General features: G+C 44.4%; 1 long non-coding RNA gene across 2 annotated transcripts in view; it reads left to right on the top strand.

The window, feature by feature from the left end:
- The window catches only part of LOC121133790, a 64,410-nt gene extending 43,610 nt beyond the window's left edge, over positions 1–20,800 (top strand). The window contains exons 2-6 of one of the 2 annotated variants that reach the window (XR_005870775.1): positions 14,857–14,989; positions 15,196–15,440; positions 16,412–16,720; positions 17,853–18,141; positions 18,861–20,800. This is a non-coding gene — a long non-coding RNA (uncharacterized LOC121133790). The remainder of the gene's footprint in view (positions 1–14,856; positions 14,990–15,195; positions 15,441–16,411; positions 16,721–17,852; positions 18,142–18,860) is intronic. The other variant, XR_005870774.1, reaches the window with a different exon arrangement.
- The last annotated feature ends 1,409 nt before the right edge of the window (positions 20,801–22,209 follow it).

Raw genomic sequence — 22,209 nt, forward strand, 5'->3', positions numbered from 1 at the left:
CTGGCAGATTGATAAGAATCGTCTTCAGCCATCAGGCACCATACAGTATCCCTGTGATAGAGCAGCACTGCATCAAATAATAGAATCTAGGGGAGCAAGATGACTTCCGTGTATGGGGACTTCTTTGTTGTTGTTTATGGACCTCTCTTGATGTTGTGGTTCTCAGACTTCAAAGACTCCACATTGCTGCTTATGGCTCTGCCTTTTTCTCATGCCTCCCTAAGGTTGAGCAAGGATGAGGTAGATGGAGATGGTGTTTGAATGATTCGCCCTAGTACTTAATAGTTTGCATGGCTGGGAGTCCTGGGTGGGGTCCATGCTCAGTGCTGGGCAATCTCAAATAAGCTGTGGTGCTTCTGTGTGCCTACATTAGTAGCTCTCAGAGCAGGACATTGAATTACGTGGTCTCTGATGAGGTGTCTCTGAAACACCTATGCCCTTCTTGACAGAGGCTCCCCCAAAGAAGCCCTTCATGCTGTTCAATCTGCAAATCTCAAGATTTAGCCTCATAGCAGGGTCCCCACTCCTCAGTCTCACGCTTCTCTGTCGTGAAAGCTGTAAGGGCAAAAACAAAGACAATGAAAGCGAGGTAAGGAGCCAATCAGTCACCAATTCCCTCACTCTATACGCAGAAAATTATCACCAGCTGTTGCCCAATTAAATGCAGCACTCGAGCAGGGCACCCGAGCTCACAGGAGACCACAGCATGCACTGTGTGCCCAGCAGAGCCTCTTGCATAAAGCCCAGAGGACGTCGCATCAAAGCATGGTATCCCATAACCTGGGTTTGTGTCTTTGGCTAGAGGCACTTAAACACAAAGACCTGGTAACCAGGAAGGAGGCCCTGTTGTAAACTGTGCACCAAGTCCCGTGCATGCTAAGCCCAGGGAATCTGCAGAAGGGGGTGTTTTCCTGACAAGCCGCTAAAGCCTACCAAACATCCTTACTCGTGCACAGCTGGATGAGCAGGTGGATTCGGGACTGGCAGTATGTCCAACCTCTCAGATCAGTTTATTGTGTGCCCTTCATCTGCCAGACAGAACCCCCAGGGATGTAAGTCAAGGAGACAGGGTCCCACCACGAGAAGACTCCAAGTCCAGTGTGGCTTGGAGAAGAGTGGAATTTGTAACGTTTTTAATGTGAGGCCTGGTAGGGTTTATGGTTGTTCGCTGTCATAGTAACAAGGTAGTCGAGATAAGCAATTTTAAAAGAGAAGACATTTGTTTTGTCTCATGATCTCAGGAGTTTCAGTCCATGGTTAGTTGGTCCTGGTGTTTTGGGAATTGACCCACGTACTGCAGGGTGCTCTCCTCTGAACCCCAGATTAGGCACAGACCATACCCAAACGCCAATTTCCAAGCACAAGCCGAATGCAAAGAGATCATTTACTAAGCAAGGAAAATGAAAGGACTGGATCTGATTTGGGCAGCAAATGGCTTTTACACAGGTTAATTTTAGGGGGAGGGGAAGGAGGAGGTCTATTTAGAATGAGCACAGACATTTTGGTAAGTTCTGATTGGGTATTTTAATTGGGTTAGTCAAATGATGAATTTTGATTGCTGGACTTTGATGTTTTGGTACTTGGACCTTGGTGATCAGTCTCAGGAATGAATTGGCCAAATAAAGGGCTAGTTTTATTAAGGGGACAAGAGCCAAATGCAAAACCTGTTGGTGCCATGTTTGCCATGGTCCAGCCTTCTGGAGCCTTTTACTTTGTGTCTGTGGTAGCAGAGGCCAGTTCCTCTCATGACGACTAGAAACAAAGAAGAGAAATAAGTATCTGGGGTGCCAATGTCCCCTTCCTCTTTGAGCTTGCACCGTCCAGTGCCCCAACCACTACCCACTAGGCCACACTTCCCAATAGCTCCACTTCCCAAGGGTGCCTCAGGGTAGACATGAGCACAATCTACAGCAGATGGCTTTGCTGGGCCCTTGGGTGAGAAGAGCATTCTCAAGATGAGTCCAAGAGAGGCAGAGGGAAAGCACACCGCAACTGCCTTTCCTCTCCTTTATCATTAGGGTTTACGTTTCTTTTCCTCCTCTTCCCCATCCTCCTATTGCTCTTGTATATTGTGTTGAAAACTGCTTCCTGAAATTATCATGGAGCCATTGTCAAGGGAAGAGTGGTATTTCATATTATCATCCAAGCTGTTTTGGGTTTTTTGTTTTGTACCCCCACAGGGGGAAAACTTTTCTTTTTTTATTCATATATATATGTATATATATGAATATAAATAAAATAAGATTTCTTTGTTATGTATACAGTGTTGTGTCTGCCTGCAGGCCAGAAGGGGGCACCGGATCTCATTACAGATGGTTGTGAGCCATCATGTGGGTGCTGGAACTTGAACTTAGGGCCTTGGGAAGAGCAGCCAGTGCTCTAAACCTTCTGTATATGTTCCATCCTCACCACAGGTATTCCTTCTCTCTCCTCCAGACCCACTCCTCCTCCATTTCCCTTCAGAAAGGAGCAGGCCTCCCAGGGCTATCAGCCTAACATGCCATATCAAGTTAAAGATAAGACTAGGAAAACACCCTTATATCAAGGCAGGTCTAGGCAGCCCAATAGGAGAAAAAGTGTCCCAAAATCAGACAAGAGTCAAAGACAGCCCCCACTCCCACTGTTAGGAGTTCCATAAGAGCACCAAGCAACACATCTGTAACGGATATGCTGAGTGACAAGGTCAGACCCATACAGGCTCCCAGATCGTCCATTCAGTCTCTGTAAGTCCCATTGAACCCTGCTTAGTTGATTCTGTGGGTCATGTTCTTGTATTGTCCTTGACTTCTCTGGCTCCTACAATCCTCCTTCCCCCTCTTTGGAGGAATTCCCCAAACTGAACCTGATGTTTGCATCTGTTCCCATCTGTTGCTGGATGAAGCCTGTCTGATGACAGTGAGGCGAGGCACCTATCCGTGAGTATAACAGACTATCATCAGGAATCATTTCATTGACTTTTTGTTGTTATGGTTCTATACTAGGACTCTCTGACCTCTGGTTCCTGGCCCTCCAGGCAGTGTCAGGCATGGGTCTCAAATTAGGCCAGTCATTTGTTGACCACTCGCACAAACTCTGAGCCACTCTTACCCCAGGACAGATTGTAGGTCAAAGGTGTTGTGGCTGGGTTGGTGTCACAGTCCCTCCACTGAATGTCTTGCCTGTTTACAGAAGATGGCTGGTTCCAGATCCTTATGCCCCGTCATTAACAGTCTTTACTAGGGCTACCCTCAAAGATTCCAGGGAGTTTCCATTGCTGTAGGTTTCTACCTCGTCCCCAAAATATTCAATTGTCTGTCCCACTACAATCTCCCTCCATCCCTTTCCTTCCCATCTGATCCCTCCTGGTCCCTTCCCACCCAGGCCCGAGTTCACCTGCAAAGCCTACTCTATCCTCTTCCCAGGGAGATCCACATGCCCCCCCAGCCACCTTGTTACCTAGCCTCTCTGGTTATCCCTTACTTACAAGTGAGTACACACCATGTTTGTCTTTCTGTGTCTGAGTTACCTCATGCAGGGTGATAGTTTTTCTAGTTCCATCCATTTGTCTGAAAATTTCATGATGTCACTTTTAACAGCTAAGTAATAACTCCATTATGTAAATGTACCACATTTTCTTTATCCATTCTTTGGTTGAAGGACATCTAAGTTTCTAGTTTCTAGCTATTATGAATAAAACTACTATGAACTTGGTTGAGCAAGTAAGTATCCTTGAGATAGAGTGTCCTTTACGTATACACCCAGAAGTACTATTGGGTAAACACCCAATTTTCTGAGAAACCTGCATACTAATTTCCAAAGTGGCTGTAAAATTTGCACTTCCACAATAATGGAGGGCTACACCCCTTGTTCCACACCCTTGCCAACATGAGCTGTCACTTATGCTTTTGATCTTAGCCATTCTGACACATATAAGATGGAATATCAAAGTCGTTTTGACTTGTATCTCCCTGATAGCTAAGGATGTTGAACATTTCTTTGATAATCTGTTTAGATCTGTACCCCATTTTTAATTGGATTATTTAGTTTGTTGATGCCTAGTTTCTTGAGTTCACGTATGTTGGAAAGTAGCCCTCTGTCAGATTTGGACTTGGTGAAAATATGTTCCCAGTCTGTAGGTTGCCATTTTGTTCTATTGATGGTGTCCTTTGCCTTACAGAAGCTTTTCCGTTTCATGAGATTCCATTTACTAAGTGTTGATCTTAGTGCCAGTGCTATCAGTGTTCTGTTCAGGAAGTTGTCTTCCATGCCAATGTGTTCAAGGCTATTCCCCACTTTATATTCTATCAGGTTCAGTGTATCTGGTTCTATGTTGAAGTCTTTGATGCACTTGGACTTGAGTTTTGTGCAGGGTGATAGATATAGATCTATTTGTGTTCTTCTACATGTTGAAATCCAGCTGGACCAGCACTATTTCTTGAAGATACTTTCTTTTTTTCCATTGTATACTTCTGGCTTCTTATGAAAATTCAGGCATCCACATGTCTGGGTCTTCAGTTCTAGTCCATCAATCAACCTGTCTGTCTTTATGCCAATACCATACAGTTTTTATTACTATAGTTATGTAGTATAGCTTGAAATCAGTAGTGGTGATACCTCAGGAAGTTCTTTTATTGTACAGGATTGTTTTAGCTATCTTGATTTTTTTTGTTTTTCTGTATGAATTTGTACTTTAAATATCTTTAAAGAGTTGTATTGGAATTCTGATGGGGATTGTGTTGAATCTATAGATTGATTTTGGTAGGATGATGATTTTTTACCGTGTTAATCCTACTGATCACTGAGCATGGAAGACCTTTCCATCTAATACCTTCGTTAGTTTCTTTCTTCAAAGACTTGAAGTTATTGTCACACGAGTCTTTCACTTGCTTGGCTAGAATTATCCCCAAGATATTTTATATATGTGACTATTGTGAAGGGTGATGCTTCCCTGATCTTATTCTCAGCCCGTTTATCATTTTTATATAGGAAGGTTATTGATTTTTATTTTCTTAGGCAATCTTGTATCCAGCTACTTTACTAAAGGTGTTTATCAACTATAAAAGTTCCCTGGGTTTTTGGGATCACTTATGTATACTATTTTATCATCTGCAAATAGCAACACTTTTGACTTCCTCCTTTCCAGTTTGCATCTCCTTGATGTCCTTATGTTGTCTTGTTGCTCTAACTAGAACTCAAAGTACAATATTGGAGAGAGATGGATAGAGTCGACAGCCTTATCTCATGCCTGATTTTAGTGGAATTGCTTTTAGTTTCTCTCCAGTTAGTTTGATGTGGGCTATAGGCTTGTTGTAAAATGCTTTATTGTGTCTAGATAATATCCCTTGTATCCCTGTTATATCCCCCTTTTATTTCTGATTTTTTTAAATTTGAAATTGTCTCTCTGCCTTTTAGTTTGGATAAGGGTATGTCTATCTTGTTGATTTTCTCAAATTAAAAATATCTCTTTTTTACTGATTTATTTTTGTATTCTCTTTGTTTCTATTTTATGGATCTCAATCCTCAGTTTATTTCCTGTCATCGACTCCTCTTGGTTGTTTGCTTCTTTTTGTTCTAGGGCTCTTGTGTGTGCTGTTAAGTCACTAGTTTGTGACTGAGTGTATGGTCAATTTTAGAAAAGGTTCCATGAGGTGATGAAAAGAAGATATATTCTTTTGTGTTTGAGTGAAGTGTTCTGCAGGTATTTATGTCCCTTTCATTCAAAAAGTCTATTAGCTCCATTATTTCTCTGTTTAGTTTTCATTTGGATGACCTGTCCATTGGTGAGAGTGGGGTATTGAAGTCTCCACTATAAAGATGTGAGGGTCAGTGTGTGATTCAAGCTTTAGTACTGTTTCTTTTACAAAGGTGGGTGCCCTTGTGTTTAGGGCATAGATGTTAATTCAAATGTCATGTTGGTGGATTTTTCCTTTGAATATGAACTATACTTCCCTATCTATTTTAATTAATTTTTGGTTTGAAGTCTATTTTGTAAGATATTAGAATAGCTACACCAGCTTGCTTCTGGGGTTCATTTGCTTAGAAAATCTTTCTCCAGCCCATTACTCTATCCTTGATGTTGAGGCATGTTTCCTGACTTCAGGAGAAGGTTGAATCCTGTTTTTGAGTCTATTCTGTCAGCCTGTGTCTTTTTATTGGGGAATTAAGTCCACTGATATTGAGACATATCAATGGCCAATGATTGTTAATTCCTGTTATTTTGGTGGTGACATATGTATACTCCTTTTGGTTTTGCTGGAGTGAGATTATTTCCTGTTTTCATGGATGTAGTTAGCCTCCTTGGGTTAGAGTTTTCCTTCTAGTATCATCTGTAGGGCTGAGTCTGTGGATATATATTGTTTAAATTCACTTTATCATGGAATATCTTGTTTTCTTCATCTATGGTGGTTGACAGTTTTGCTGGGTGTATTAGTCTTGGCTGGCATCTGTGGTCTCTTAGAGTCTCCATTGAGAACTCGGTTGTATTTCTAATAGAGACCACCTCCATGTGTTACTTGGCCTTTTTCCCTAGAAGCTTTTAACATTATTTCTTTGTACTGTATGTTTAGTGTTTTATTATGTGGCAAGGGGATTTTCTTTTCTAGTTCAATCTATTTTGGTGTCCTTTAAGCTTCTTGTACCTTTGAAGGCATGTCCTTCTTTAGGTTAGGAAAATTTTCTTTTATGATTTTGTTTAGAGTATCACTAGGACTCTTCTTCTATTCCTATTCTTAGGTTGGGTCTTTTCATGTTGTCCCAGATTTCCTAGATGTTGTGTGTCAGGAATTTTTTAGATTTAACATTTTCTTTGACCAGTGTATCTATCTCTTCTATCATATCTTTAACACCTGAGATTCTCTTCTACAATCTTGTATTCTGTTGGTGATATTTCCATAATTCTCTCTTAGTGTTTTCTTTATTGCTTTTATTTCCATTTTCAAGTCTTGTAAAATTTTGTTTCCTTCAACTGTTAGTCTTTTCTTGGCTTTCTTCAAGGGATTTATTCATTTTCTCTTTATGGACCTCTTTCATCAAGTTGGTTTTAAAGTTGTTTCCTTGTACTTCAGCTGTGCTAGAATATTCAGGACTTACTATAGTAGCAGAGGTGGGATCTGGTAGAGTCATATGCCCTGATGTTGTTGATTGTGTTCTTACACTGTCATCTAGATTTTGGATTATTTTAGGTCTAGGTGCCAATTTCTAATTTTGTCTTTGTTGGATGGGTGTTTTGTCTTTGGTTTTTGTGGCCTGGAGTTCTGACAGCCTGCATAAACTCTGGTCCAGCAGGGGTTCTCTGCCTGAGTTGGGGAGTGAGGATAATGTCAGGGGTGCACTGAGAGAGTAGAGGAGGTCCATTGGTGGGTTGCCTATCTGGACTTCTCACAGTGGTGTGGTGTCCTGTCCAGAAGCCTGTCTCTGCCTGAGTTTGCCTATCTATTTTCCTGACTGGCATGACCTGCACCTCAGCAGTGAATATCCACCCAAGGTGGGGGCCGGAAGGGTATTTGGGATCTAAACTGAAGGTGTGGGAAGATTCCAAGGGCAGGAGGGCCGCGTACCTGTTCTTCTGACTGGAGTGCCCCACACCTGAGCAGTGGATATCCACCCGAGGTGGGGGTTGAGGTGGGGCAGGAAGGGGTAGCAGGGGGTTGGACCTTTGGGATCCGAACTAAAGGTGGGCCTCTTACCTGTCCTTCTGACTTCATTTTTGCTTTTCTCATCCTGGAAGCACTGGATTTCCAAGCTAGAGGGAGACAGAACCGGGCTTAGGACCTTGCTTACTGCTAGGGAGCCAGAAAGCAAAACCATCCCTGAACAGAGAACTAGACCTCTCAAGAGTCCACCATCTTCACGTGAAGAAAGGCCCACCCCAAGTATTTTATTTTTATTTCCCAACATTTTCCACCTACCCTTTGTTATAAAATACCCTACTAATCCCACCATAACATTATTTCTCCAATGCCAAGCCTAAATGGGTTAGCTTATCAGGAAATCAAGTATATCAATGCCAGCTTTACTTTTAAGAAAAAGTAAACAGACTGTAATATAGAATGATATAGAATAATTAGACTATGCCATTAATGTATGGGTTTTCAAGCAGGGGTGGCTCTCCTCCTAAGTAACAGTATTGATGACACTGTTAGTTGTCATAGCTAGAGTTAGGAGAAAAGAAATGGACACCAGGCATGGGACTGACCGTCACACTGTGTACAAAACACACAGGGCTTGCCTCCAAGATTAGCCCAGGGCAGGGAAAACCATGCTCTATTGCAAGGTTGTTTACTTCTTAAGACTTTTGTTCTGGAATATGTGTGCATGCATTTAAAAAAATGAAATATTTTAAATAGATTTTTATTATGTGTGTAACTCTCAAAATATTTCACATATTCTGTTTTAAAATATACACAGACAGTTTCTCTTTCCAGAACAAAGTCTGCACACACATCCCACATGAAACCAGCTTCCAAGGGGGGAATGAAGACCCAGCATGATGTTTGGGCTTCCTCCCTGATGAGGCTAGGCAGGTCAGGTGTCCTTGTGTTTGGGCTTTATGGTTTCACAGAGCTCTCAGCAAGATATGATGAGCCAGGAAGTGCTCTTGTATGGCACTAGTACTTCCCAGAGACCCAGGGCTTGGAGAATACCAGTTACATACACCCCAAGGATTGCTTTTACCACTGAACCCTCACACCCCAGAGTCAAAGCAATCATTCATTACTCTTTTGCTGGGCACATGGAGATCCTCCCTGAGCCTGGAAACCCTTCCTCTGTACAGTGAGTGAATGCTTGTTCTACTTATCAGTTTCTTGACAGTTCTCTGAAAAATAGAAATCTCTGGTTTCTGTAAGCCCATCTCCATCCTCCCATCCACTCCCAAAAATGCCAGGCTTCATTGTAACTTGCAACCCCATTCTATGTTACCTGAGCCATCGCCTCCCTCCTTGAAGGTGGGGACTTCCAAAAGAACCAGGTCTGTCTAGTTCAACACTCTAACCCAGGATCCAGCCATCTGCACTTGTGGTCACATGCTCAGTGCCTGTGTGTCTACCTATTTCTGAGCTCCACAAAGACCAGAACAGTGAGCTGATGCAGATATTCAGGAGTAAATAAATATATTCACATCCATTGAGTTTCCACCAGGTGTTATGGCAATGCTTTTCATCCCAGCACTTAGGAGGGAGAAGAAGTAGGTGGTTCTCCACAAGTTTGAAGTCAGTCAGGTCTACTTAGTCTCAAGATGAAAACGAAAACATTTGGGGGGGCAGAGAGAATGTCTCAAGACATTGAACACAGTTCTCAGTGGATGACAGAAACCAGGAATGTCTGAATTAATGCAACACTGACCCTACATAAACCTGGTTTAGCCCTAGCTGGGTATCCTAGGTCTTGTCCAGGCCTGTCCCTTCTCAGGAGCACTTGAATTAATTGAGACTTGCTGGAGGCCTTGAATCTCAGTGCAGTGTGGCTTGGCTGATATACTAGTCTGCTGAGAATTTCTCCTCCACAAACATCACACGTCCCAGGATGAACCTGGGGAACTGACAGGGAGATGGATGGCTTGGGCTTCCCAAAGCCAGTCACTGCTGTTGGCACTTCCAAGACACCTGCCAGAGATAATACAGGCCTCCCACTTTGCTATAACTACCACTGTGTAAAAGTAAAGGGTTACTGACCACAGGAGATGCAAATTGAAGTTGGGGGGACATCTCAGGACACCTTTGTCTTTGGCCCATATTTATCCCGCCAGACCTAACATCGGCAACTTACAACCACTGCCTCTGCTCTTAGAGTTTAATCGGTAGAGATGTCTTTTCTGTTAAAAATTATTTTCGGCTGATGCTTTGCTTGTTTTGTACTTATTGCTGATTTGAGGTTTGCCTGGGAGAGGGTGTGTCACTCTATTCCAACATGGCCTTCAGCTCACTCATTATGTATCCCAAGCTGGCTTCAGATTCCCTGGGGCTGGGATTACAGAACTAAGCCACCACAGCCACATAAAATTCTTTTTTAAATGACACATGTCTTTTTTTTTTTCAGCTATCTGAGGAGTGACATAATAATCCAAACATCGCTGTCTCCTCAGGTATTATTTTTAAAGATGGGAAGCTTGCATCTTCCTTCAAGTGGTTTTGAAAAGGAATCTTGAGCTATAGACTGTAGGTGTCTTCCTGTGCTCCAGAACCTCCCAGAACACGTTCCTGCTGTGTCCAGCCTCTTCCTTTCACCTTTTCTACCTCTGGAGAGCCTGTTCCTCCCTTCTGTGAGATCCTTAGGTTTTGTTTACCACTGCGGCTCTTGGGACTCTTGTCTTCAAGCTGGTCAGGCTCCTTGTGGAAATAAATGTGGGATTTAAGGACCCTCAGAGTCCTGTGGGAGGGGCTATGCTCATGCATTGCTTGCCCACGCCTCTCCTACACTGGCCTTTTCCTTTTAACACCTCTGTCTGAAGAATGCACTTGGAAGAACAAGGTTGCAGGTACCATAACGGAAGCCTCCGAATGTTCCCAGGCCATAGATCCCAGACTGAGTGGGGTCCTTGTGTACTTTGTAGTGATGTTTCACTTGAAAAACAAATTTTAAAGCCACTTGCCACTCATTGTTCCCATAGCCGAGAACAAGTTGAGTCACAGTCAGGGGCAGCTTGTCCACCCCTTCTCTGGCTGCCATGCCGAGCTGAACCCAGTAAGCCCCTACTACCATTATGTTTGAATTGCCCTTGATGGTTTTCCCTTTTTGGAAGTCCCATTGCAATTAGACATTTACCTGAGAATATCTCCTTGCCAATCCCGAGGCAAGAGATGGACAACAAGCATTTCTGTTACCATGCCAAATGATGTTTTGGTCTCTTGCTTTATACCACTACAACCCTGGGGTAAGCACCCTAGAGAGTGGCTGTACTTGCTATTTTTGTTAAAACTGTGACCCAGTTCCTGACAGCAGCAAGAAAAGGAACATTTCGGCTCCTAGATCTAGGGGATCCGGTCCATCATGGCAGAGAAGGAATGACAGTAGGTGGTAGGATCATAAGGTAGCTGTTGGATGGGCGGCATTGATGTGGAAACAAAGTCCAGGCAGGAAGTAGAGTTGGTCTATAACCCATCAGCACCACCCTCAGACTAGCAAGGCTTTACTTTCTAAGGGTTACACAGCTTCCTCAAAACAATCACCATTTGTTGAAAACCTGGTGTTGACGTGAATCTGTGGGACTCTTTACCCATTTGAATTGCAACAATAGAGTTTAAATACAGGCTCTGTAATCACAGGTGAATGTTCAGCCCTTTCATGAGAGCTGAAGGCAATGGGCCATGGCTGGGTTTAAGTGGCTTTCTAGCAGGCATAATACATGGGACAGAGGCGAGTCACCAGGGTCATCCTGGGCTACTAGCTTTCTTCACAGAACTATGTCTAATCAAAGACTATAGAATCAAAACCACATGGGTTTATCCTGTTTCCCTCACAACACTATTTATGTGATATTAAATAGGTCACCATGAGTATTTAAACCTGTTTCTTAAATGCAAATGGGGCACAATCACATCATAGGCCATGTCTATAGATGGGGCCATGGAGAACAGGAGGGAAGGTGCCTAGAAGGGCTATGCTTTCTTTATTTGCCCCCTGGGGTGTGGGATGCTCCTTCTACGCAGGATGTAGACCCAAATGAGCCCTGACTCAGCCTGTCAGCTTCTAAGATGTTGGATTGCTCCGGGCTGTCTCGATCAAAGGCCTCTCAGACAGCGCCTCCTCCTGTTGAGTTCTGTATTTCCGAAGTGCAGTAAGAACACCCATGGTAGGCACTCTGCTAGACATGCTTGCCCCGCTCCTCCCCTCCACATGCGTATTTACTTAAACCCAGCTGTATCCGAAGAGGGGTGTTGTTTGTAAGGCAGAAGGGAAAGCTGGCCAATGCCCCATGTTTGCATATTGATGCTAACAGAGAGGCGTAAGCAAGCGCCTTCATGCAGGCAATGCCCCAGGCAGGGCAGTCCATTTCTGAATTTGAGTGGCACCAGAGAGATACAGATTCTCACCAAGTCTACCATCCGAGCAGTTTCCCTAGGACTTTGTGTTTCTATTTATTTACTTAAAGTTACAAGACATTCTACAGTGCTGTGCCATCCAGAAAGCCCATTGGCCAGGCCACTCCTTGTTGGGAACTCCCCCTAGCATGAAGTTGGCCTCACCCCATGACCTTTTATTTCAGCATCTTCCAGCAAATGCCTCCAGAGCCCGCCCAGGACCCTCAGAGACACACAGTGTCTCTCTGACTAAGGGAGAGGAGCTGGGGCATGAGGTATTAATAGCACCCTTCTGGAGTCCCTGTAGATTGTAATAAATGCGCCAGCCATTTGTTTACTGTCTGTAGACAGTGAGGAACATTCAGATAAATGAAGTCGGCGCCTGCAAGATTTATGATGCCCTTCTGTGCTTAGTAGTGTTTAATCAGGAAGTTAGCATATTATAGTGTAAAATCCTTTACACGCATGTACAAACTGAGGGCTGCCATTAGCACTCTGGCAGGCTCGGGGGTCAAAAGGCACCCCAGACTCTAGAGCTCCAAAGGTATTGCAAAAAAAAAAGCCACACATGGCTGCAAAAGACATTGGTGAAGACTGGAGTCTGCAGCCCCCCCTTGTTTCTTTCTATTTACTTTTTCTCCCTTCTTAAGTTTCTCACTTGGGATAGGCCATGTGATAAGCAATAACACAACGTACATACTGTGCTCATATCTGGGACCCACCAGAGAGCAAGGGATTAGAGGTAGGTAAAGCAGGGTCAGCAGAGGTGCTGGAGGTTAGTGTGTTTGGACAAGGCTGGGAGCCTGTGGGGGAAGCAGCATGAGCTATCCCACCTGGAGGAGGAGACATGGCTCCAGCCCCAATGCCATAAGCCTGGCTCCACGAAGTCTAGCCAACATCTGGAATGGATATCAGGAGACACAGGAGGCCTTGCTGGCTCGCCTAGCTACCTTTGTACTTTTCATTGCAAATTGAAAAGCAAAACAGACATCAAGGATATATTTATATAACTGTCTTCAAGTTGCATTTTCTACTCCCATCTGCTGCACATGATAAGTTTCAAGTGTTTTCTAATAAAGGGAGTGGGGGCACGGGTGGATTAGAAGGAAGACTCGGTGTGTGCACAACCGCCTGAATGCCGGCTCCTTATTTGGTGTGGAGACTGATGTTGCTTAAGCTTCATTTAAAGATGTTAAAACACCCAATGGCTGTGGAAGCACTGCCGCGAAAAGATGCTCTGATATTTTGCATGTCATGTTTATTTAAAAATTTGTGTTGGATCACATCAGAGAAAGGACAGAGAATCTTCTTAGACCCTTCAACCCTCCTGCTGTGATGGGAAGGAAAGAAGCCCATAATTTTTTTTGTTAAGTCTTTGGCCAGAGGAGAGATGGTGGGGCATGAGATGGCAGAAGGAGATACAGCACAAGATAGAAACACATCAGGGCCAAACCAAGATAATTTAGGTCTGTCTACATTTAAGTAAGTGACCTTGCTAGTTATTCACAGACAGAGCTGGGATCTCTGTCCACCAAGTTCACTGCAGAACTGAACACTTGAGTTACCAGCCAGGGCTGAAACTAGTCTTTTCCTTTTTTTACTTTTCAACTAATAAGGCTTGGGTAAGGGGGATCTATGATTTCCCTAGTATCACAGAGCCATGTACCCACCCACAAAGAGAATCACAAGACAACTAGGCAGGGAAGGTGGCTTAGCTGGTGGCTGCTGGGGTGTGAAGACAAGAGTTCAATCCCAAGCCCTGACATGAGTGACACGCATGAGAAAACATGCCATGATCGTGATACTGGGAGGCAGATGCACAAGGATCCTTAGGGGCTTGCTGGCCAGGCAGCACAGCTGCACGCCATCCTCAGGGAGAGACCCTCTCTCAAAGTAGGGGGTGGAAAACAGCAAGGAAGATACATGATATCATTGACCTCTAGACACACACACATGAACCCCATACACTTGAACATGTATGCATGAGTACACGTATATGGACCAAAAGAAAAAAGACAACCACCGAGATAATTGGGAATTCATCAAAACGAATAAAACACTAAGTCTAAAGATCTGGATGCAAGGGGTTAAACCAGTCCCTGCACTTCATTGGTAGTCTGTTATGTGCTCTATCTGGGACTTGTTGGAGGAAAAGTAGAGTGTCCAGGTCAATTATTGATCAGCCCCCAAGTTGTTTCCTTCTGGTCATTTTTTCTTTGCATCCAAATGAAAATGAGCTATGCTGATCCAGAAACGCCATGGTCCCTATTAACATGCTGGACACAGAATGGGCCAGGAACAAACAGTAGAGTTCTCAGAACACAGCTGGCTGCAGACCCAGACAGGGGTGAAAAGATCAAGGCCTTGGAACAAGATAGATGGAGGTCAGCTCTGCTTTTTACCACTTACTGTCCTCAAAGCTACATAAGCTTTTTAGTTCTTGATGAGCTCATCTGGAAAATGAAGATGCCATGGGGTTAACATGTGTATAATGTCAAGTGTGCTCTTTAGACAATATACAGTTTCACTACCCTCGATTCCCTAGTCAAGTGAGTTACATAGGCGACCCCCTTTGAACCCCTGCCTACCCTAGGTGAACATCCTAACATCCCCCTTCAGAAGACTTTGCATCAAAACCCGGCACACACAAGTCACTCCAAGCTAACATCGTCTTAGTCTTACTTGGGCCAGTCCTGTCTTCAGGAGGAAGTAGTCACAGAATTTTTCCCATACCTGCTATATAGCCCATGTTTCAGGGGCCTTTCTCATTTGACTAAGGTACATTTTCCTTCTAGGAAGAGGTGTGGGAGACCTGGATATCTAGACTCCTGATTCAAATATCCTCTTCCTACATTTGTAGTCTTATGTCACATCCATCACTTGGGCAGTTAAGTCTGCTAGAGGACTTATGATGGTACCCAAAGTGAAGACAGAAGTCCATAGGAGCACTGTGGAGCCTACCAGCTGAAGGGACCAAGCTCCATGTTAGCACGGTATGTCTAAATGTGGGAACTGCTATTTTTGGGTCGCGCAGAATATTTTACTGAAATAATGTGTGCTTTAACTAAAAACATGAACCACATTCCTCTGAGATGGAATATGGAATTTTGCCTCTCAACTTCTCATTACAATGAGGAGAGAAGCGCTGAGAACCAGAGAGAGACATGACTGCCTACCTAGTGTTTTCTCTCCTCTGCAGTGCAAACCTGAGCACCTAGCGAAGCTTGTGGCTTCAGAGTTCACTGGAGTCTGAGTCATTCTGAGATCACATTCTCTGAATCCACCCTCCATCCTCACCAGCCAGAACTGGCTGGAGACAGCTGGGACACAGAGAGACTGACAGGACTCGACTCCAACCTCTCCATGGAGACTAAACAGAGATTCCAGCAAGAGACAGCAAGTTGGCCGGGTCTCCTTTATCCAAGTAGAAGGGGGATACAAACAGTAAGGAGAAGATTTGAGCTAGACATGGTATTGCTTGCCATAATACCAGAATTTGGGATGCTGAAACAGAAGGATTTCAGTTTCAAGGCACAGAGAGAGAGAGAGAGAGAGAGAGAGAGAGAGAGAGAGAGAGAGAGAGAGAGAGAGAGAGAGAGAGAGAGAACACTTGGGAAGGGACCTTGATGATTGAATAATGTGAACACACACTGTGATTACAACCAGCAGTGTGCCAGGGAAGCCCACAGGAATGTAGGCTCCTGAGTTAGCATGTGGCTAAAAGGCTCTACAAATATCCACCTGTTTACTTCAGAAGCCCAAACCTTGCCCACACCTCTGATGATTTTTGATGATTCCTTACAGCCTTTAAAATGCTAATCTTGGTTTGTTGAGAACAAAACATGTTCATTTTAGAGGCCAAAACGATGACCTTTTAGGATCCTGAAACTTAGAACTATACCCCTTTATTCCTAGGAAGCATGTATGCCTATTTTGTAGAAACTAAAAACGGCAGATGTGTCACAGCAGGCCATTGGCCTGGACAGAGTCCCTGTCCTGGGCCCCACAGTGGCATGTGGCTCACCACACCCAGCAGTTCCCCCAACCTTCTGTAAAATCAGCCGAGAAAGAGGGAGACTAGCCAAGTGCCTGAGAGATGAGACAGCCCTTCAGTGCAACCACCACAGGAAAGAGATTTCACAACGTCTCCATCCTGCATTCTGATTCCGTTTCCCTGACCCTTTCTTGTCGATGACATAAAGCTTCCCAGCTCACTCCTCGGAATGCTCCTTCTAGATTGAGAATGGGGGGCTGCTCAATTCCACGACTGCAAATAGAGTAAGATCTGTAACTGTGTCCCTTGTGGTTTTTCCCTTTAAATGTCATGTAAATATGCACATACATATTCTCATCTTCAGACTTGGGGAATCTCGCTTGTTTCCTGGTAACCATTTTTTTTTCTATCTTACCTCAAGCTCTCAGAGGAAAACAAGCTCTCTTTATGAAGTTCAGCAAGCGCATGGCTGTTTGGTGAAGAACTTCAGGTTTTGCTGACTAATGAAATTTCCAGTTTTGCTTGATGGCTAAAGGAATTTGGGCAACATCTTGGCCTTCTTACCTCAACTGTGTCTGAAGAGGTTAGCATCGAGCCCAGAAGACTCTGATCCAAAAAGGGATAGCCATGCTTTTGGTCATTCTGAGACAGTTACACAAAACTGCAACACAGATGTCAATATTGTCTTCAGTTGCCCAAGGCTCCCTGGAGCTAAAGATCTAACCAGAAGGTGAGAAACGGACAGGCTTGTGTGGTCTGTACAGAAAGAGGCAGTGCTGCTGTACAGTCCTGCTCATAGAAAGGGCAGCAGGGGAGGAGGGGAGCAGGGGAGGAAGGTGGTGTGCATTCAAAGGAAAACCCTTAGTAAGCTACAGAGCATAGATGGTTCCAGCAGAGGTTGGATTTCTAGTCTAACTATGATCGAAAGTCTCCAAGGCGTCCTCCTCAGCTACTTCACCTGTGAATTAGGAACCAAAATAGTAACTCCTTCACAGCATTTGTAAGCTGGGAGGAGTAAACGGCTTGATGTATACTAAATTCTTAGAATAGTGTCTGGCACAAAGATTCAATCCACTTTGTAGATGAAATAAAAGCTCTGAACGGAATTCCCAGCACTGACACCGGGAGATGCAAATGCAGAGAGCAGTCTGAGTGGCTGTGGGGCGGGAGAGGAGGGCCTACCTAACAGGTTCCTTCTTGGGTGATGGAAGAGCACTAAACTAGACAGGGCTTGTTACCTAACACTGTGAATGTGCTAAATGCCACTGGGCTGTACGCTTTGAAAATGGCTAACAGCAATGTGAAGTTCTGTGAACTTTACCTCAATCTTTCTAGGGAGGGAGGACGGGATAACCACCAATGAGCCTAAATGGACTTAGTAAAGTATGGCTTTGTGTGTGTGGATGGTGCGTGTTCTCATGTGCACAGGTCATGCAGATGCATGTGAATGAGGGTTCACAAGCACATATGTGCATATAAATTCGTGTGGAAGCCCAAGTTCAGTCCTTCCCTGGGGTCTATCCACCTTATTTCTTGAGATACCCATTTGAAGTCAAGTGAACATTACCAACCCAGGGCCTTTCTACTGCTTTGTCTGCTCAGATCTGACACTCAGCTAGATAGGACATGCCCCGGACTCAGCTGTGACACAGCCAGGCTATGAGGTCCAGGACAGCGGCTGATCAGAATTCATCAAAAGCAATCAGAGCAGAACTTTTAGGGGCTCTCCCCTCTAGAGAGGTTTTCTTCATAGTCCAAATAAACAATCCAGGAGGGCGCAGACTCCATTCCTTGTATTTGTAAGAGACATGAGGACTCCTATGCAGGTCTGGCTCCAGCCTCCTTTATTCTTTTTCCTCAAGCATGTTTGAGAGACTACGGATGTGCCTACATCTGGAAGGGAGAAGGGAGCACGCCCTCAGGTCTAGGGAATGTGGAGCAGATCCAAGCAGCCAGTCCCCGCCGGCTTACAGACACAGTTCACAGCTGTGATCCACAGCCCAGCTCCTCACCATTCCCAAAGAGTGTGTGTCCTCCAGTCAGTCCATTTCCCAGCGGCGCTCACCTCCAGAGGCTGAGAACTGCTCCAATGCTGGCAGTTGCTGAGCAGGAAGAGCTCTTCCAGCCAGCCTGGCCACGCATGCTCAGAAGGTACATGCCTCCAGAGCCCAGGCAATGGGTAAAGCACCCAGGCTTCCTTGGTCAACTTTGTCTAAAGCCTCTCTCTATTTTAGTGCTGTTTCTCAAAATTGGATCGTATCGTTACTACTTTTGCTAATTCAATGAATATGTACCAAAGATCTTCTCTCTATGTTCAGCACAGGAGGGAAAAAAATCAAAAGTAGCTATCATCAGTCACTTTAGGAAGGGCAGGAGCTACATGGGAAATGTTTGTACCTTGAGAGTCAAAGCCTGCCCCTTCCCCAGGCTCCTTCAACCAAGAGTCAGAAAAGCTGGTGTACATCTGAGTGTCCAGATTAACTGTGTGATGAGAATGGTCTTTCCCAAAGGGATTTCCTACAGAGGCAACCTCCAAAGCTTTATGAATTGAAAATGATACACTTATAGTACTTTAATCATTTTCTCGTTGCTGAATTATAGTCATCATTTAAGCAGGGAGAAAAATACGAATTGGAGAGAGAAAGAGGGAGAGGGGAAGAGAGGAGTGTATGACTTTGTTCCAATCCCATATACACAGGGTTCAATAAGCAAAGACGGAAAGAGTGACCATACTGTAGCAATAGAGTCCACAGGGATAGGGCCATTGAGAACCTCGCCAAGTACATCCAAAACACTTGGACATCTGTGTATTTGTAGATGGATTTCACTTTGACCTGCTATAAGATCCTTCCAATCATGTCATTTTTCAGACCCACCTTGCAACTGTACAGATTCTAGAACATCTTCCTCCAAAAGCAGTGACCCACCCAGAGGACACAGAGTTGGGAAAGGAGGCATTCCCTTGTCTAGGATGAAGTGAAAGCCCAAAGTCCATCCACTCACACCAGCCAAAAAACGGCGTCTAATTACTGTTTATCTTCAGCTATCAGAACAGATCATGGGACCATCTGCCTCGGAAAGGCTAAACTTCATGCTGGTCCAAAGGCAATCAAAAGGAAGGCAGGAGCCATCACCCTTCACAAGATGACAGGAACTGCAGGATTGAACTCCAGCTCTCAGGAGCAGGCTTAGCTCTAAGAGCCCACATTTGGGGGAAGATACCCCAAATGATGGCTCTTAGAGCTAACAGGAAATTGCAGAGCCTGATACAGCATGCAAGACACAGACATTGCTCTCTCGGGTGACAGCATTTCTGCAGGGAAGCAGAGACAACTCACACCAGCATGGGGTTCTCACAGTGTTAGCGTGCTCAGATGTGCTACCAGCTTCTTCACGAACATTCCTTGAAAGCTGGGTAACATTAAAAAGTACCTGGATGGAGTTGGGAGCCTGCACTGCCTCCCTGTCCAGATGATCCACTGACCCCAAAGCTCAAGCACAAAGTCCATTCCTGTCAACCATCGACCTCACCGACACGAATCACAAGTCAAGAACCCCGTGGATTGCCCCACAGAGAAAGTTCTCTCATCAGAAGAGCAACCGTCTGCCGCGGGGAAAGAGTAATGCCATCCCTATGAAATCTATAAACTTGAAACAGGGACACAGAACTAGTGGCTGCCAATAACTTTTACTTCATTTATCTATATTTGGCAAAAGCTGCACTGCAGCTGGGCATGAGATGCTGAGCTGGATAACTGCGGAGGCGTGAGCCCCAAACAGCAATTACAGCGCAGCGTTGCCTTGTGGAAGATTTCACTTTTATTCATTGTTCTAAAGCAGAACTCTAGCCCGGTACAGTACAGGCCACATTGTCAGCATCCGCAAGGCCTGCTGCTCAGAAGGTCTGTGGCTCCCATTGTCTGGGAAGGTGTGTAAAGGAAGGGGAAAGGTCTCCCTAAGGGCCGTGTGAGCGCAGCTTCCATGCCAACCTCGTCATCAGACACACCTCTCTTTTGTCTGTAACTAGAAGAAACTATTTTCATGTTCAACCCAAGCTTGGCTTAACATATACTTCGCAACCCTGATGATGTCTCCCCCTTCCTGTTTTTTTAATCAGTAAAGATATTGATAATTATAATTGGCAGTGGGAGGAAGAGGTCTATAAATATCTCATCAGCTGCCACCAAGCGGGGAGGTGGGGGTGCAAAAGAGGTGGTCGCTACAGCTCTGAAGGGGGCTGGCTGGGTGGGGGCACGGAGCCTCACAGCCATTGTCTCTCCAGCCAACATCTGTTTCTTATGGTGGGTGATGATTTTCATCGAATCACAGAAATTAGAGCTAGAAAGGACCTATTAGGTCATCTAGTGCAGCTCTCTGCCAGTAGAGGAGGATTCTCAACCCAGAAGACCATTTCTTTGTTCCCTGCAGAGCTCTAGCACTTATACTCATGGATGGCAACAGCATTCAAGCATTATTAAAATCTATTTTTGTACAACAGGGACCTTTTACATGTTCATAAGACACAGCAAGATGAAATGTCCACAATTTACAGAGCCCAGAACAAATTCAACACATAACATTAGAACTCAAGAGAAAATGCAATTTCTCTCTCTCTCTCTTCAAAGAAGGAGAAATAAAGGGCTGGCCATGCAGTTATTGAAGTTATTTTTTAATCCAGTTCTAAAGTTGTTTCTAAAAGTTGAATTCTCTGGGGCTTGATACATCATAAAGTAAATGGACATCATTTACCTATACGAAAACAAGACAGCTCGCCTTTGGGGTAAGTAAACGTATGTCTGTTTCTGAATCGATTCATGTCTGGTGTTTCTTGATGTCACTGCATTTTCCTGACTCCTGAATCCAATCTTATCTACCCTGGTCTGTCTATGCCACAAGAAATGCAGCATCCTTGTGTCTGTCTAGTTGATGCTCCTTCTGATTCATGCTGCTGAGTGGGATCGTGAACTTGAGAAGCTCACCTGTGTCAAGCCAACTCCTTGTGTTCTCTAATCTCTAGCAACCAGACCTTCTGTTCTGTCTTCAACTCCTGTCTCTTATCTTAGGCAATAACTTGTGTACCAACTTCATAGATCAGATGTCTGCCTTTCACTCTGAAATGATAAAAGAGTGTTCTCTCTGACATGATGTCCTGCTGTAAGAGAGCTGAACTCTTACAGAGTGACCTTGGAAATACACACTAAACCCACATTTAAAAAACAACAACAAAACATGTGCTTGCTGTTTTGGAGAAATGTGCCTGTAAGTTCTGAAGGGATTTCACACCCCAAAATAAATGTGGGCTCAGTACTTTCTCCAGCTAGGAGATGAAGCAAGAAGCATCAGTTCACTGAGATATGAAGGGCTGTTCTCACTTCATCTTCTAGTGAGGATGGAGTCATGCTAGGATCTGCAATTCACTAACAGGCTTGCAAAGTGCATGTCTTCCAGCTTGACACGATAATCTTTAAAACATTATACAATCTTTAGTGTCATGACAATAATCCAAGAGTTCCCAGTAATATTATTAGCAGTCGGTAGCTAATCTTAGTTATCAACTTGACACACCTGGAAAGAGGAAAGCTTACTTGAGAGACCGACCGCATTGGATTGGTCCGTGGACATGTTTGTGGAACATTTTATTGACTGCTAGTTGATGGGAGAGGGCCCAGCCCACCATGGGCAGAGCCATCCTTATGCAATGGTGCCTGGAATATATCAGAAAGGTAGCCAAGCAATGCAGGAGAAGCAAGACAGCAAGAAGTATCCCTTATGGTCTCTGCTTCAGTTCCTGCCTAAAGATACAAGCCTTGAGCTCCTTCCTTGGCTTCCCTCTGTCAGTCACTGGTAAGCTGAAATAAACCTTTTCCTACCCAAATTACTTCTGATCATAGTGTTTTCTCAGCAAAAGAGAACTAGGACACCAATGAGGTTATCACCACCACCAGAAAGGTACCTAACCAGAACCTGTTTTGAGCAAAGAGACCACAATTAAATGGCCTTATTCAACTTACACTATTTGATGTAATAATCGCAGTTATTCCACAATAAACTAGGTCTGATTGTCCAAAGCACTGGGTATGGAATATGGGTGGGGATTTGAGGATTGTAAAGAATACGTGTGCTACCTGGCAAGGTTAAAGGGAGCTCAGTAAATGAGGGAAGCACAGAAGGGCAGGGAACATAGTCTCACCTTTCAGAACTGCACATGGGTTCTCAGTG

Source organism: Mesocricetus auratus, unplaced genomic scaffold, assembly GCF_017639785.1.
Source record: "Mesocricetus auratus isolate SY011 unplaced genomic scaffold, BCM_Maur_2.0 Super-Scaffold_100024, whole genome shotgun sequence".
In the NCBI taxonomy this organism is placed as follows: Eukaryota; Metazoa; Chordata; class Mammalia; order Rodentia; family Cricetidae; genus Mesocricetus; species Mesocricetus auratus.